This window comes from Ranitomeya imitator, chromosome 3 (genome assembly GCF_032444005.1).
Source record: "Ranitomeya imitator isolate aRanImi1 chromosome 3, aRanImi1.pri, whole genome shotgun sequence".
NCBI classification, from domain to species: Eukaryota; Metazoa; Chordata; class Amphibia; order Anura; family Dendrobatidae; genus Ranitomeya; species Ranitomeya imitator.
The window spans coordinates 412,056,253-412,073,760 of NC_091284.1; positions in this window are offsets into that span (position 1 = coordinate 412,056,253).

The window sequence follows — 17,508 nt, forward strand, 5'->3', positions numbered from 1 at the left end:
TTTCACTCTTTAAGTCCCCCTTGTTCACATCTGGCAACTGTCAATTTGCCTCCAACACTTTTCCTTTCACTTTTTCCCCATTATGTAGATAGGGGCAAAATTGTTTGGTGAATTGGAACGCGCAGGATTAAAATTTTGCCTCACAACATAGCCTATGACGCTCTCGGGGTCCAGACGTGTGACTGTGCAAAATTTTGTGGCTGTAGCTGCAACGGTGCAGATGCCAATCCCGGACATACACACATAGGCTGGCCTCACACTCAGAGTATAAAAATACGGTCCGTTATTTACGGCAGTAATGCACAGAAAAGTCCCCAGGGTGTGTCAGCGTATTTTGCGCATTGCATCCTCCGTATGTAATCCGTATGGCATCCGTACTGCGAGATTTTCTCGCAGGCATGCAAAACCGACATACGGACATACAATGGATCCATGGGCTCAAATAATCGTAAAAACATATATACTGTCTATATATATAAATATATATGTCAGTGAGACACACATATATCTATATATATAATTGTCTAAGGGTTTTTCCGTCTGTCTGTCTGTCTGTCTTTCTGTCTGTCTGTCCTGGAAATCCCGCGTCTCTGATTGGTCGAGGCCGCCAGGCCTCGACCAATCAGCGACGGGCACAGCGACGATGATGTCATAAAGGACTTAGAAATCCCACGTTTCTGATTCAGCGACGGGCACAGTATCGACGTAGATGTCATAATGGTTGCCATGGTGACGATGATGTCATAAAGGTTGCCTCGACCAATCAGCGACGGGCACAGTCTGCCGCGAATTCTGGAATCATCATTGTCCATATACTACGGGGACATGCATATTCTAGAATACCCGATGCGTTAGAATCGGGCCACAATCTAGTATATATATATTTATATACATTTATATTTCATACAGCGCTAGATAGCTTAAAAGCCGGTAATTCAGTTGCCGGCTTTTCCTATCTCCTTCACAAACCCGACAGGATATGAGACATGGTTTACATACAGTAATCCATCTCATATCCCTTTTTTTTTTGCATATTCCACACTACTAATGTTAGTAGTGTGTATGTGCAAAATTTGGGCTATTAAATTAAAGGGTTAAATCGCGGAAAAAATTGGTGTGTGCTCCCGTGCAATTTTCTCTGCCAGAGTGGTAAAGCCAGTGACTGAGGGCAGATATTAATAGCCTGGAAAGGGTCCATGGTTATTGGCCCCCCCTGGCTAAAAACATCTGCCCCCAGCCACCCCAGAAAAGGCACATCTGGAATATGCGCCTATTCTGGCACTTGGCCACTCTCTTCCCATTCCCGTGTAGCTGTGGGATATGGGGTAATGAAGGGTTAATGTCACCTTGCTATTGAAGGTGACATTAAGCCAGATTAATAATGGAGAGGCGTCAATTCTGACACCTATCCATTATTAATCCAATTGTATGAAAGGGTTAAAAAACACACACACACATTATTAAAAAGTATTTTAATGAAATAAACACACAGGTTGTTGTAATATTTTATTGTACTCTCAATCCACCTGAAGACCCTCGCTCTGTAACAAAGGAAAAGTAAAAAACAACAATGTACATACCTTCCGATGATCTGTCACGTCCCACGATGTAAATCCATCTGAAGGGGTTAAAATATTTTACAGGCAGGAGCTCTGCTATAATGCAGCTGTGCTCGTGCCTGTAAAACCCCAGGGAATGAAGGTAATGTAGGTCAATGACCTATAGTTACCTTCAGTCCTGGTGATGCGCCCTCTGCTGGATGTCCTCAAATGACCTCGAGCGTGGGAACTTTCCTGGAAAGCTCCCAGGCTCGAGTTCATATGAGGACATCCAGCAGAGGGCGCATCACCGTGAATTAAGGTAACTATAGGTCATTGACCTACATTACCTTCATTCCCTGGGGTTTTACAGCCACGAGCACAGCTGCATTAGCAGAGCTCCTGCCTGTAAAATATTTTAACCCCTTCAGATGGATTTACATCGTGGGACGTTACAGATCAACGGAAGGTATGTATATTGTTGGTTTATTATTTTCAATTTGTTACAGAATGAGGGTCTTCATGTGGATTGAGAGAGCAATAAAATCTTAAAACAACCTGTGTGTTTATTTCATTAAAATACTTTTTAATAATGTGTGTGTGTTTTTTTTTAACCCTTTCATAGAATTGGATTAATAATGGATAGGTGTCAGAATTGACGCCTCTCCATTATTAATCTGACTTAATGTCACACCTTACAATAGCAAGGTGGCATTAGCCCTTCATTACCCCATATCTCACCACTACACGGGAATGGGAAGAGAGTGGCCAAGTGCCAGAATAGGCGCATCTTACAGATGTGCCTTTTCTGGGGTGGCTGGGGGCAGATGTTTTTAGCCAGGGGGGGCCAATAACATGGACCCTCTCCAGGCTATTAATATCTGCCCTCAGTCACTGGCTTTACTACTCTGGCGCCGAAGTTTTGCACATCCACACTACTAACATTAGTAGTGTGTAATATGCAAAAAAAACGGGGATATGACATGGTTTACTGTATGTAAACCATGTCTCATATCATGTCGGGTTTAGGCAGAAGAAATGAAAAGCCGGCAATTGAATTACCGGCTTTTCTGCTATATCGCGCTGCAGGAAATATTTTTTTTTTAAAAATTCCCATTGACTTTGCATTGGGTTTCGTGTTTCGGCTGATCCCCGACCCCGACTTTTCAATAAGATCGGCCGATTTCACTCGACCCAACTTTTCAGAAAGTCGGGTTTCATGAAACCCGACTCGACCTGAAAAAATGAAAAGTCGCTCAACCCTAATCACCACCATCCTTTTTTTAAATTGTGTATGGGCAAGATATGGATGAGTTAGTGTGACATAACGCTGAACAGGTATGGTGTCTTTGTTAACTGTCTGAAAAATTATTATTACGCTCATATCAATAAAGTAGTGTTAAAATTACATATACATTCACAAATAAACAAGACATATTAACACTTTAACAATGTATTTTATTTTTCTGAAAGCACATTTAGTCAGCCGATTGTGTAGGACAAATAAAGCTAACTTTTCAAAAATCAAAATGAAGGTAACATAGTTAGGTTACTCATAAAACAACAAAGTCACCATGACTGGAGAAAGATTCATCTGTGGTATTTTCTGCGCTGACACGTTTGGGGCTGGTTGAGGGTGTGGGCATTTGTCCTGTAGGCACTGTGGGCTGGCATGTGGATGTTTGAGGAGGTTCATTGTGCAAAACTGATGCTGGTACTGATGTAGATGGGGTATAAGGTTGGGTTTTGTAAAACTCATTCAAAAATGTTTGAGAAAAACTTTGTGGGTTAGGTAAAGTAGGTTGTGAATGACCAATCTGGCTCACATATGATTGGGAACTACTATAGGTCTCAACTCTTGCCATACGGTTGGCCGGAAAAAATTGGGTGACCATAGGTGTCTGTTGCCTTGATGGCAGATTGTAGGGCTGTGGAATAGCAAAATGAGCACCACTACTATCACCCACAGACATGCTGGAGGACATTGATTCAGAATGTTGGCTGTAGGTGTGGCTTGGATCAGACCTTTGCCAATATTGCTGAGTTGTGGCACGGGCATGAGGCACAGAGGTAGGATCAGACATTTCCCCTTATTGCTGGCTACTGGCACGGGCATGAGGCACAGAGGTAGGATCAGACATTTGCCCATATTGCTAGCTACTGGCACGGGCATGAGGCACAGAGGTAGGATCAGACATTTGCCCATATTGCTGGCTACAGGCACGGGCATGAGGCACAGAGGTAGGATCAGACATTTGCCCATATTGCTGGCTACTGGCACAGGCATGAGGCACAGAGGTAGGATCAGACATTTGCCCATATTGCTGGCTACTAGTACGGGCATGAGGCACAGAGGTAGGATCAGACATTTGCCCATATTGCTGGCTACTGGCACAGGCATGAGGCACAGAGGTAGGATCAGACATTTGCCCATATTGCTGGCTACTGGCGCAGGGATGAGGCACAGAGGTAGGATCAGACATTTGCCCATATTGCTAGCTACTGGCACGGGCATGAGGCACAGAGGTAGGATCAGACATTTGCCCATATTGCTGGCTACTGGCACGGGCATGAGGCACAGAGGTAGGATCAGACATTTGCCCATAATCATGGGTGTAGCAATGGGCAGGAGGAAACCAAACAGGAGCAGACATTTGGGGATAACGATGTCTTAAAGCAGGAGGTGGAAGCATGGACGAGGGTGCAGGCATTTCCTGTGATTGTTGTGTACCTACATTTTGTGCATTTGGTATATTGGTAGCAGATGGCATCTGTATTTGATACTGGGCAGCTCGCCATTGTTCAATGGGCCCTAGCACCTGGTTTGATTCCTGCTCTCCTTGGCTTGCAGCAATGAGGGTCAAGATTGCAGCACGTACTCGTCCCTGCCGTCCATCAGGAACTTTGCCAAGGCAAGGAGACAGGGAGAGACAAAACCTATCTACAGAATTTTCTGGTGTCATGGAATTGAGAATGGATAAAACTCTAGCATCCATGAGCTCAGGCAGCATACGTGGCTGTTCATGTTGCCTGTTTCGCCTATCTCAGAGAGTGTTTGTTAGATACTGAGGTAGATTGGCTGTTGATGCTGCCTGTGGTGCAGGGGCTGCTGTTTGTGAAGTGCTTGGGGCTGTTGTTTGTGTGCTTCCAGGACGAGCATCAGTGGAGGTTTCAGCAGCATCAGACACCTGCTCATCAGGCTATGTTGTTGGTGTGGGTTCTGGTGGGGCTTCGGTCTCTGAAGCCGAGGTACATCGCAGTGATCTTGCTGTTGTTGGCGATTCATCAGAGTCCTCAAGGTTGTCATCAGTCCTAGTTTAAAATAACATTAACAGTTTAGGTCACAATGCTAAACTAATCCTAAATAACATTCAAAAACACATTTTTGATTTGCCAAATTATGTTAAATTTTGAACATGTTTGTATTTGTTAATTGAACATATAAATATGAGGATTATTGAATACATAGTGGATGCTTTCCTGAAACGGAAAGTACTTACAAGCAGCATAATACAAAGAATAGCTGGTTTACCCAGGATCCTTTGCAGTAGGCGGAGCTATGCAAATCATCTCTTTCCACCCCAGTCTAATCCACAGCGCTTGGAACCGCCAAGCGTGCAATGCTGCGGATTAGTTTCTAAAATTACACAGCCAACCAATTCCTACCTGTGGACACGTGTTTCGGGCTTTAGGCCCTCATCAGCACAGGGCTGGAATTGGTTGGCTGTATGGAGTGGGGCTCGGTGAGCAAGCGATACACACATGCTAGCCACCTTAGGGAGAGACCCAAGTTGGGCTAAATGTAGCGGGACGAAAGAGACCGAAAAGCCCTCTACTTAAAGGAAATACATAGTGGATGCTTTCCTGAAACGGAAAGTACTTACAAGCAGCATAATACAAAGAATAGCTGGTTTACCCAGAATCCTTTGCAGTAGGCGGAGCTATGCAAATCATCTCTTTCCACCCCAGTCTAATCCACAGCGCTTGGAACCGCCAAGCGTGCAATGCTGCGGATTAGTTTCTAAAATTACACAGCCAACCAATTCCTACCTGTGGACACGTGTTTCGGGCTTTAGGCCCTCATCAGCACAGGGCTGGAATTGGTTGGCTGTATGGAGTGGGGCTCGGTGAGCAAGCGATACACACATGCTAGCCACCTTAGGGAGAGACCCAAGTTGGGCTAAATGTAGCGGGACGAAAGAGACCGAAAAGCCCTCTACTTAAAGGAAATACATAGTGGATGCTTTCCTGAAACGGAAAGTACTTACAAGCAGCATAATACAAAGAATAGCTGGTTTACCCAGAATCCTTTGCAGTAGGCGGAGCTATGCAAATCATCTCTTTCCACCCCAGTCTAATCCACAGCGCTTGGAACCGCCAAGCGTGCAATGCTGCGGATTAGTTTCTAAAATTACACAGCCAACCAATTCCTACCTGTGGACACGTGTTTCGGGCTTTAGGCCCTCATCAGCACAGGGCTGGAATTGGTTGGCTGTATGGAGTGGGGCTCGGTGAGCAAGCGATACACACATGCTAGCCACCTTAGGGAGAGACCCAAGTTGGGCTAAATGTAGCGGGACGAAAGAGACCGAAAAGCCCTCTACTTAAAGAAAATACATAGTGGATGCTTTCCTGAAACGGAAAGTACTTACAAGCAGCATAATACAAAGAATAGCTGGTTTACCCAGAATCCTTTGCAGTAGGCGGAGCTATGCAAATCATCTCTTTCCACCCCAGTCTAATCCACAGCGCTTGGAACCGCCAAGCGTGCAATGCTGCGGATTAGTTTCTAAAATTACACAGCCAACCAATTCCTACCTGTGGACACGTGTTTCGGGCTTTAGGCCCTCATCAGCACAGGGCTGGAATTGGTTGGCTGTATGGAGTGGGGCTCGGTGAGCAAGCGATACACACATGCTAGCCACCTTAGGGAGAGACCCAAGTTGGGCTAAATGTAGCGGGACGAAAGAGACCGAAAAGCCCTCTACTTAAAGGAAATACATAGTGGATGCTTTCCTGAAACGGAAAGTACTTACAAGCAGCATAATACAAAGAATAGCTGGTTTACCCAGAATCCTTTGCAGTAGGCGGAGCTATGCAAATCATCTCTTTCCACCCCAGTCTAATCCACAGCGCTTGGAACCGCCAAGCGTGCAATGCTGCGGATTAGTTTCTAAAATTACACAGCCAACCAATTCCTACCTGTGGACACGTGTTTCGGGCTTTAGGCCCTCATCAGCACAGGGCTGGAATTGGTTGGCTGTATGGAGTGGGGCTCGGTGAGCAAGCGATACACACATGCTAGCCACCTTAGGGAGAGACCCAAGTTGGGCTAAATGTAGCGGGACGAAAGAGACCGAAAAGCCCTCTACTTAAAGGAAATACATAGTGGATGCTTTCCTGAAACGGAAAGTACTTACAAGCAGCATAATACAAAGAATAGCTGGTTTACCCAGAATCCTTTGCAGTAGGCGGAGCTATGCAAATCATCTCTTTCCACCCCAGTCTAATCCACAGCGCTTGGAACCGCCAAGCGTGCAATGCTGCGGATTAGTTTCTAAAATTACACAGCCAACCAATTCCTACCTGTGGACACGTGTTTCGGGCTTTAGGCCCTCATCAGCACAGGGCTGGAATTGGTTGGCTGTATGGAGTGGGGCTCGGTGAGCAAGCGATACACACATGCTAGCCACCTTAGGGAGAGACCCAAGTTGGGCTAAATGTAGCGGGACGAAAGAGACCGAAAAGCCCTCTACTTAAAGGAAATACATAGTGGATGCTTTCCTGAAACGGAAAGTACTTACAAGCAGCATAATACAAAGAATAGCTGGTTTACCCAGAATCCTTTGCAGTAGGCGGAGCTATGCAAATCATCTCTTTCCCCCCCAGTCTAATCCACAGCGCTTGGAACCGCCAAGCGTGCAATGCTGCGGATTAGTTTCTAAAATTACACAGCCAACCAATTCCTACCTGTGGACACGTGTTTCGGGCTTTAGGCCCTCATCAGCACAGGGCTGGAATTGGTTGGCTGTATGGAGTGGGGCTCGGTGAGCAAGCGATACACACATGCTAGCCACCTTAGGGAGAGACCCAAGTTGGGCTAAATGTAGCGGGACGAAAGAGACCGAAAAGCCCTCTACTTAAAGGAAATACATAGTGGATGCTTTCCTGAAACGGAAAGTACTTACAAGCAGCATAATACAAAGAATAGCTGGTTTACCCAGAATCCTTTGCAGTAGGCGGAGCTATGCAAATCATCTCTTTCCACCCCAGTCTAATCCACAGCGCTTGGAACCGCCAAGCGTGCAATGCTGCGGATTAGTTTCTAAAATTACACAGCCAACCAATTCCTACCTGTGGACACGTGTTTCGGGCTTTAGGCCCTCATCAGCACAGGGCTGGAATTGGTTGGCTGTATGGAGTGGGGCTCGGTGAGCAAGCGATACACACATGCTAGCCACCTTAGGGAGAGACCCAAGTTGGGCTAAATGTAGCGGGACGAAAGAGACCGAAAAGCCCTCTACTTAAAGGAAATACATAGTGGATGCTTTCCTGAAACGGAAAGTACTTACAAGCAGCATAATACAAAGAATAGCTGGTTTACCCAGAATCCTTTGCAGTAGGCGGAGCTATGCAAATCATCTCTTTCCACCCCAGTCTAAACCACAGCGCTTGGAACCGCCAAGCGTGCAATGCTGCGGATTAGTTTCTAAAATTACACAGCCAACCAATTCCTACCTGTGGACATGTGTTTCGGGCTTTAGGCCCTCATCAGCACAGGGCTGGAATTGGTTGGCTGTATGGAGTGGGGCTCGGTGAGCAAGCGATACACACATGCTAGCCACCTTAGGGAGAGACCCAAGTTGGGCTAAATGTAGCGGGACGAAAGAGACCGAAAAGCCCTCTACTTAAAGGAAATACATAGTGGATGCTTTCCTGAAACGGAAAGTACTTACAAGCAGCATAATACAAAGAATAGCTGGTTTACCCAGAATCCTTTGCAGTAGGCGGAGCTATGCAAATCATCTCTTTCCACCCCAGTCTAATCCACAGCGCTTGGAACCGCCAAGCGTGCAATGCTGCGGATTGGTTTCTAAAATTACACAGCCAACCAATTCCTACCTGTGGACACGTGTTTCGGGCTTTAGGCCCTCATCAGCACAGGGCTGGAATTGGTTGGCTGTATGGAGTGGGGCTCGGTGAGCAAGCGATACACACATGCTAGCCACCTTAGGGAGAGACCCAAGTTGGGCTAAATGTAGCGGGACGAAAGAGACCGAAAAGCCCTCTACTTAAAGGAAATACATAGTGGATGCTTTCCTGAAACGGAAAGTACTTACAAGCAGCATAATACAAAGAATAGCTGGTTTACCCAGAATCCTTTGCAGTAGGCGGAGCTATGCAAATCATCTCTTTCCACCCCAGTCTAATCCACAGCGCTTGGAACCGCCAAGCGTGCAATGCTGCGGATTAGTTTCTAAAATTACACAGCCAACCAATTCCTACCTGTGGACACGTGTTTCGGGCTTTAGGCCCTCATCAGCACAGGGCTGGAATTGGTTGGCTGTATGGAGTGGGGCTCGGTGAGCAAGCGATACACACATGCTAGCCACCTTAGGGAGAGACCCAAGTTGGGCTAAATGTAGCGGGACGAAAGAGACCGAAAAGCCCTCTACTTAAAGGAAATACATAGTGGATGCTTTCCTGAAACGGAAAGTACTTACAAGCAGCATAATACAAAGAATAGCTGGTTTACCCAGAATCCTTTGCAGTAGGCGGAGCTATGCAAATCATCTCTTTCCACCCCAGTCTAATCCACAGCGCTTGGAACCGCCAAGCGTGCAATGCTGCGGATTAGTTTCTAAAATTACACAGCCAACCAATTCCTACCTGTGGACACGTGTTTCGGGCTTTAGGCCCTCATCAGCACAGGGCTGGAATTGGTTGGCTGTATGGAGTGGGGCTCGGTGAGCAAGCGATACACACATGCTAGCCACCTTAGGGAGAGACCCAAGTTGGGCTAAATGTAGCGGGACGAAAGAGACCGAAAAGCCCTCTACTTAAAGGAAATACATAGTGGATGCTTTCCTGAAACGGAAAGTACTTACAAGCAGCATAATACAAAGAATAGCTGGTTTACCCAGAATCCTTTGCAGTAGGCGGAGCTATGCAAATCATCTCTTTCCCCCCCAGTCTAATCCACAGCGCTTGGAACCGCCAAGCGTGCAATGCTGCGGATTAGTTTCTAAAATTACACAGCCAACCAATTCCTACCTGTGGACACGTGTTTTGGGCTTTAGGCCCTCATCAGCACAGGGCTGGAATTGGTTGGCTGTATGGAGTGGGGCTCGGTGAGCAAGCGATACACACATGCTAGCCACCTTAGGGAGAGACCCAAGTTGGGCTAAATGTAGCGGGACGAAAGAGACCGAAAAGCCCTCTACTTAAAGGAAATACATAGTGGATGCTTTCCTGAAACGGAAAGTACTTACAAGCAGCATAATACAAAGAATAGCTGGTTTACCCAGAATCCTTTGCAGTAGGCGGAGCTATGCAAATCATCTCTTTCCACCCCAGTCTAATCCACAGCGCTTGGAACCGCCAAGCGTGCAATGCTGCGGATTAGTTTCTAAAATTACACAGCCAACCAATTCCTACCTGTGGACACGTGTTTCGGGCTTTAGGCCCTCATCAGCACAGGGCTGGAATTGGTTGGCTGTATGGAGTGGGGCTCGGTGAGCAAGCGATACACACATGCTAGCCACCTTAGGGAGAGACCCAAGTTGGGCTAAATGTAGCGGGACGAAAGAGACCGAAAAGCCCTCTACTTAAAGGAAATACATAGTGGATGCTTTCCTGAAACGGAAAGTACTTACAAGCAGCATAATACAAAGAATAGCTGGTTTACCCAGAATCCTTTGCAGTAGGCGGAGCTATGCAAATCATCTCTTTCCACCCCAGTCTAAACCACAGCGCTTGGAACCGCCAAGCGTGCAATGCTGCGGATTAGTTTCTAAAATTACACAGCCAACCAATTCCTACCTGTGGACACGTGTTTCGGGCTTTAGGCCCTCATCAGCACAGGGCTGGAATTGGTTGGCTGTATGGAGTGGGGCTCGGTGAGCAAGCGATACACACATGCTAGCCACCTTAGGGAGAGACCCAAGTTGGGCTAAATGTAGCGGGACGAAAGAGACCGAAAAGCCCTCTACTTAAAGGAAATACATAGTGGATGCTTTCCTGAAACGGAAAGTACTTACAAGCAGCATAATACAAAGAATAGCTGGTTTACCCAGAATCCTTTGCAGTAGGCGGAGCTATGCAAATCATCTCTTTCCACCCCAGTCTAATCCACAGCGCTTGGAACCGCCAAGCGTGCAATGCTGCGGATTGGTTTCTAAAATTACACAGCCAACCAATTCCTACCTGTGGACACGTGTTTCGGGCTTTAGGCCCTCATCAGCACAGGGCTGGAATTGGTTGGCTGTATGGAGTGGGGCTCGGTGAGCAAGCGATACACACATGCTAGCCACCTTAGGGAGAGACCCAAGTTGGGCTAAATGTAGCGGGACGAAAGAGACCGAAAAGCCCTCTACTTAAAGGAAATACATAGTGGATGCTTTCCTGAAACGGAAAGTACTTACAAGCAGCATAATACAAAGAATAGCTGGTTTACCCAGAATCCTTTGCAGTAGGCGGAGCTATGCAAATCATCTCTTTCCACCCCAGTCTAATCCACAGCGCTTGGAACCGCCAAGCGTGCAATGCTGCGGATTAGTTTCTAAAATTACACAGCCAACCAATTCCTACCTGTGGACACGTGTTTCGGGCTTTAGGCCCTCATCAGCACAGGGCTGGAATTGGTTGGCTGTATGGAGTGGGGCTCGGTGAGCAAGCGATACACACATGCTAGCCACCTTAGGGAGAGACCCAAGTTGGGCTAAATGTAGCGGGACGAAAGAGACCGAAAAGCCCTCTACTTAAAGGAAATACATAGTGGATGCTTTCCTGAAACGGAAAGTACTTACAAGCAGCATAATACAAAGAATAGCTGGTTTACCCAGAATCCTTTGCAGTAGGCGGAGCTATGCAAATCATCTCTTTCCACCCCAGTCTAATCCACAGCGCTTGGAACCGCCAAGCGTGCAATGCTGCGGATTAGTTTCTAAAATTACACAGCCAACCAATTCCTACCTGTGGACACGTGTTTCGGGCTTTAGGCCCTCATCAGCACAGGGCTGGAATTGGTTGGCTGTATGGAGTGGGGCTCAGTGAGCAAGCGATACACACATGCTAGCCACCTTAGGGAGAGACCCAAGTTGGGCTAAATGTAGCGGGACGAAAGAGACTGAAAAGCCCTCTACTTAAAGGAAATACATAGTGGATGCTTTCCTGAAACGGAAAGTACTTACAAGCAGCATAATACAAAGAATAGCTGGTTTACCCAGGATTATTGAAAGCACAAATGTACTTTGGAAAGATAACTATTTATAAAAGATTTACCAGACTTTTTTTTTAAATGTTGAAGATTTGTAAATGGGTTAAAATACAGTGTAGTTATTTTAATATGTCTGTACAATCATACACAGTGACACTTACTGATTTAGCTCCAGGATTGGCCGAAGAAAGGCTAAGTTTCTGTAGAACACATATTGCCGCTTTTTAGAAGCACCTGACGTGGAGGGTAGGGGATTAAATTCCTGCCTAAATTGGTCCCTGGCTGAGCGCCATTGCCGTTTAACCAAATAAACTGTTGGAAAAGTTGAGACACAAGTCACATTCCCACAAATAACAAAATATTAATGAAACAACACAATGTGTTCAGCTATGTTAGAGTTTAAAAGTATTATGCTTTTGATCATCATGCCTGGCACCAAAAAAATGAAATAAAAAAAAAACCCTTGCCATTGAGACTAAGAATTGTGTGACCATTTAGCACCATGTTGTAATGTTGACAATTAAGATTTTACTAGCATGAGCACTGTTATAAACTGTTGGCCAAAACATAGCCTGCAGGACTTAGGCTGGGTATAACAACACAAACATTACCACATTTAGCAATGACCATTAGCCATATGTAAGGGCTTGCCTTGTGTGAATAATTGTGGATGATGGCATTAAATAAGTATAAACATTTGATTTAAATCAGTCACACACAAACTGTGGTGTGCCCAGCAAGACTTGTTAAAATCAAACACTCCAAGGAGTTACTATGTTAGTTTTTTTGTGTATTTTGGTTAAAAATAGCAGTCAGCACATGTTGATCCTTACATGTTTAACATTATATTTTCTCTAAAATTTAAATTTCAAAAAAAGGAACAGAGATTTTAAGGGCAATACTTTTTGCATATAGTCCAACGGTCAATTAACAAATATACCAATTCAAAAACCTTGTTACGCATAAGCGAAAATAATGTTATACATCTATGGAGATATGCTTGAATACAGTTCACACTGCAAAATATGATGTAACACGTTTTGTTACGGCAGGGAAGTGTGGGCCAAAAATGCAGGTTGGGCACATGCCAGACAACAAGGCCTTGAGTTACAGTACCTAGGTATTCATTAATGTTTTCAAACATGAAAAAAACACTTTTAAAAATCTAAAGATACACACAAGAAATAAAATGCTGACACAGTGTATGCAATAAACTTGGCACTCAAATTGGTTGTGAGGTGTAGTTATTTATCTTTATTGCACATCCCAGACACAGTTTCAACAGTTAGTTAAACGTTTTCGGTCCCACTGGACCTTCTTCAGAACAATTTCCAATTATCTGGTTTGCTGGTTAAGTCATGTGGAAGGAAAAATCACCTTCTAGGGAGAAACTGTGGAGCAATGCAACAAATGAGAGAACGAAGGGGCTCTAGGCGAACTAAGCCGCTAATGGAGTCTGTGACCCATGATCAGGATGAGGAGCTCAGGTCTGTGTGGCGCTGGACCGCCAGTGAGCGCATCCCTCACTGGCAGTCCAGCGCCACGCAGACCTGAGCTCCTCATCCTGATCATGGGCCACAGACTCCATTAGCGGCTTAGTTCGCCTAGAGCCCCTTTGTTCTCCCATTTGTTGCATTGCTCCACAGTTTCTCGTTAGAAGGTGATTTTTCCTTCCACATGACTTAACCAGCAAACCAGATAATTGGAATTTGTACTGAAGAAGGTCCACTGGGACCGAAAACGTTTAACTAACTGTTGAAACTGTGTCTGGGACGTGCAATAAAGATACATAACTTCACCTTACAACCAATTTGAGTGCCAAGTTTATTGCATACATTGATTGACGGGTTGGAGACCCTACTTCAGCACCATACCTCACCATCCAGCAAAGTGCCGTGTTTTGTACAATATAAAATGCGGACACAAACACACACTGCATTTTTTAGCAATTTGAAACAAGCATGGTTCATGAGTAATTATTAAATAAAACACAGGGAACATATTGGAAAGTACTAAGAATATTGTAATGTGTATATGATAAGGTCCATGCAAATATAAAGCTTAAGAACACATAAGCCGAATGCTTATTATGGACCATAACATATATAATGCACAATATTAAATAGTGTCATATGTTTCTATTAATTCCATGTTAAATAAAACAAGGAACACCTATGGAGTAACTTACCAAACTTTGCCTGCTTTGCTGGTGAATATGTGGACCAACCACGTCTGGGGTACAGCTGCTCAGCTACAGCAAACCAACCACGTTCAATCGCCAGCCTGTCATGATATCCTTCACATCGTGTTTCCCATAGTTCAGGATGTTGCTCCATTAAACTTATTAGCCGCTCTGTGTCCACATGGGGGGACATAATATTATCCAGTCAGCAGAGTATAAAGATGCCAGCACTCTGGTAACTTGCCAACTTCACCTCAGAGCCTAAAATGATGTCTAGACTTATGGTAAGCTTTGGCCCAAGCAATGTCTAGACACCTGTCTGGTATTGATACAATTGCTTGGAATGTTAACCCTCAAATTTTAAAAACGCACATGGACAGCACACGGACGGCACATGGACGTCATCCCATTGACTTTAATGGGTCCGTGTGATCCGTGTGCTCACACGAACTCTGACATGTCTCCGTGTTTTGCACACGAACACACGGTCCGCGAAAAATCAATGACATCTGCAGAGACGCATTGATTTTAATGTGTCTACGTGTGTCAGTGTCTCCGGTACGTGAGGAAACTGTCACCACATGTACCGGAGCCACTGACGTGTGAAACCGGCCTAAAGGGAGGTAGATAGAATTGTTATCACCAGGTAACTTCTAAGCTAATGCATTAAGAGAGAGTACGCCGCAGTGTTAGTGATGTCTGTTTTTCTTTTGCAAAAAAAAGAATAGAGACCATTAACTTTATACAGTTGTGCTCAAAGTTTACATACCCCAGCAGCATTTTTGCTTTCTTGACCTTTTTTCAGAGAATATGAATGATAACACCAAAACTTTTTCTCCACTCATGGTTAGTGGCTGGTTGAAGTGGGAGCGTAATGTGAGCGTAGAGAGAGTGAAAACATCATATAGGAAGAGTTTCTGATTCTAAAAAGTTATCTTAAGAGCTTCTGAGAGTGAAGATAAGTTCTCTGTTAGGCTGCCGTCACACTAGCAGTATTTGGTCAGCGTTTTACATGAGTATTTGTAAGCCAAAACCAGGAGTGGGTGATAAATGCAGAAGTGGTGCATATGTTTCTATTATACTTTTGCTCTATTTGTTCCACTCAGGGCCGGACTGGCCATTTGGCAATTCTGGCAAATGCCAGAAGGGCCTGTCTGGTCATGGGCTGCCCTGTCTGCTATGTTGTTAACAGAATCTCTGTTCTCAAGATCCCCATACTGTTAAGAGTTGTGATGGAGCACAAAGTCACTGACTTCGTCACTTACCCCACTGGGATCATTAGTATATTGGCCTTGTTGTAAATTATTATTATTATTATTATTATTATCATTATTTTTTTTATATAGCACCATTGATTCCATGGTGCTGTACATGAGAAGGGGTTACATACAAGTTACAAATATTACATACAGTAAACAAACTAACAATGACGGACTGATACAGAGGGGCGAGGACCCTGCCCTTGCGGGCTTACATTCTACAGGATTATGGGGAAGGAGACAGTAGGTTGAGGGTTGCAGGAGCTCCGGTGTTGGTGAGGCGGTAGCTCCGGTGTTGGTGAGGCGGTAGCTCCGGTGTTGGTGAGGCGGTAGCTTCGATAGTGATGAGGCAGCAGCGGTGTCAGTGCAGGCTGTAGGCTTTCCTGAAGAGATGAGTTTTCAGGTTCCGTCTGAAGGATCCGACTGTGGTTGATAGTCAGACGTGTTGGGGCAGAGAGTTCCAGAGGATGGGGGATATTTGGGAGAAGTCTTGGAGGCGATTGGATGAGGAGCGAATAAGTGTGGAGGAGAGAAGGAGGTCTTGGGAGGACCGGAGATCACGTGAGGGAAGGTATCGAGAGATTAGTTCAGAGATATATGGAGGAGACAGGTTGTGGATGGCTTTGTAGGTCAGTATTAGCAATTTGAACTGGATACGCTGAGGGAATGGGAGCCAGTGAAGAGATTTGCAGAGGGGGGAAGCGGAGGAGTAGCGAGGAGAGAGATGGATTAGTCGGGCAGCAGAGTTAAGGATGGACTGGAGAGGTGCAAAGGTGTTAGCAGGGAGGCCACAGAAAAGGATGTTGCAGTAGTCAAGGCGGGAAATGATGAGGGCGTGCACAAGCATTTTAGTAGATTGGGGGTTGAGGAAAGGACGGATCCTGGAGATATTTTTGAGCTGGAGGCGACAGGAGGTGGAAAGAGCTTGGATGTGTGGTTTGAAGGACAGGGCAGAGTCGAAGGTTACTCCGAGGCAGCGGACTTCGGGTACAGGGGAAAGCATGATGTCATTGACTGCGATAGGTCAAGTAAGGAAGATTTGTGGGATGGAGGAAAGATGATGAGTAGTAAATCTTCCTTTCCTTCATCCAGGGTAATGATAGTAATATATCCCATCTGGTTCATGGGGACGGGGACAACATGGGCCTGTGTGATTCCAAATGCCAGGACTGAATTTCTGTCCCAGTCCGCACCTGGTTCCACTCCTGGTTTTGGCTTACAAATACTGATGTAAAATACTGACCAAATACTGCTAGTGTGACGGCAGCCTTAGGTTGAGATAGCGTAGGGTGAGATTTAATACCAGAGAGAGGGAAAGGCAGTCAGGGTGTTATCTTTGCAAGTACATGCTGCAGATCTCTGCTAGTTTGCATTATGGATACTATAGGAACAGACTGTGGAATTAGGGAGAGAAGGAAGGTTTCATATTTTGTACCATAATATACAAAACAGCTGTTTTTAGAGCCAAAAAATATTACTCAGTACCAGCATATACTAAACAATATTTTTTTAGCTACATAATATTCCTGCCTACCAGCATACACTAAACCACTTTTATTACAGCTAAATAATATTCGTCAGTGTCAGCATATATTAAACATCTTTTTTTAAACCTAATTGCTAAATAATATTCCTTGCCTACTGCAGAATAGCTAATATTTATCTAGCAGTTGTGCGACTGGTACAAAACCTGCTAAGATAAGCAAAGGTTACTATTTACCAGGATTTTCCCTGAGTCTGCTGTTGGTGTGTGTCATAAAGACCTGTAGAATGTAAGCCCGCAAGGGCAGGGTCCTCGCCCCTCTGTATCAGTCCGTCATTGTTAGTTTGTTTACTGTATGTGATATTTGTAATTTGTATGTAACCCCTTCTCATGTACAGCACCATGGAATCAATGGTGCTATATAAATAAATAATAATAATAATAATAATAATAATAATAATAAAGACGATATTGTTAGTATTTGTCCTGGTGAGGACACTGAATGGTTGATTCTTTGTAGTCTGCCACACATGGCACAGTTCATGTTCAGATGCTTTCCCCAAACCCTTGCGTGAAACACATTTTGTCCACCATGAAATACTGGCTGT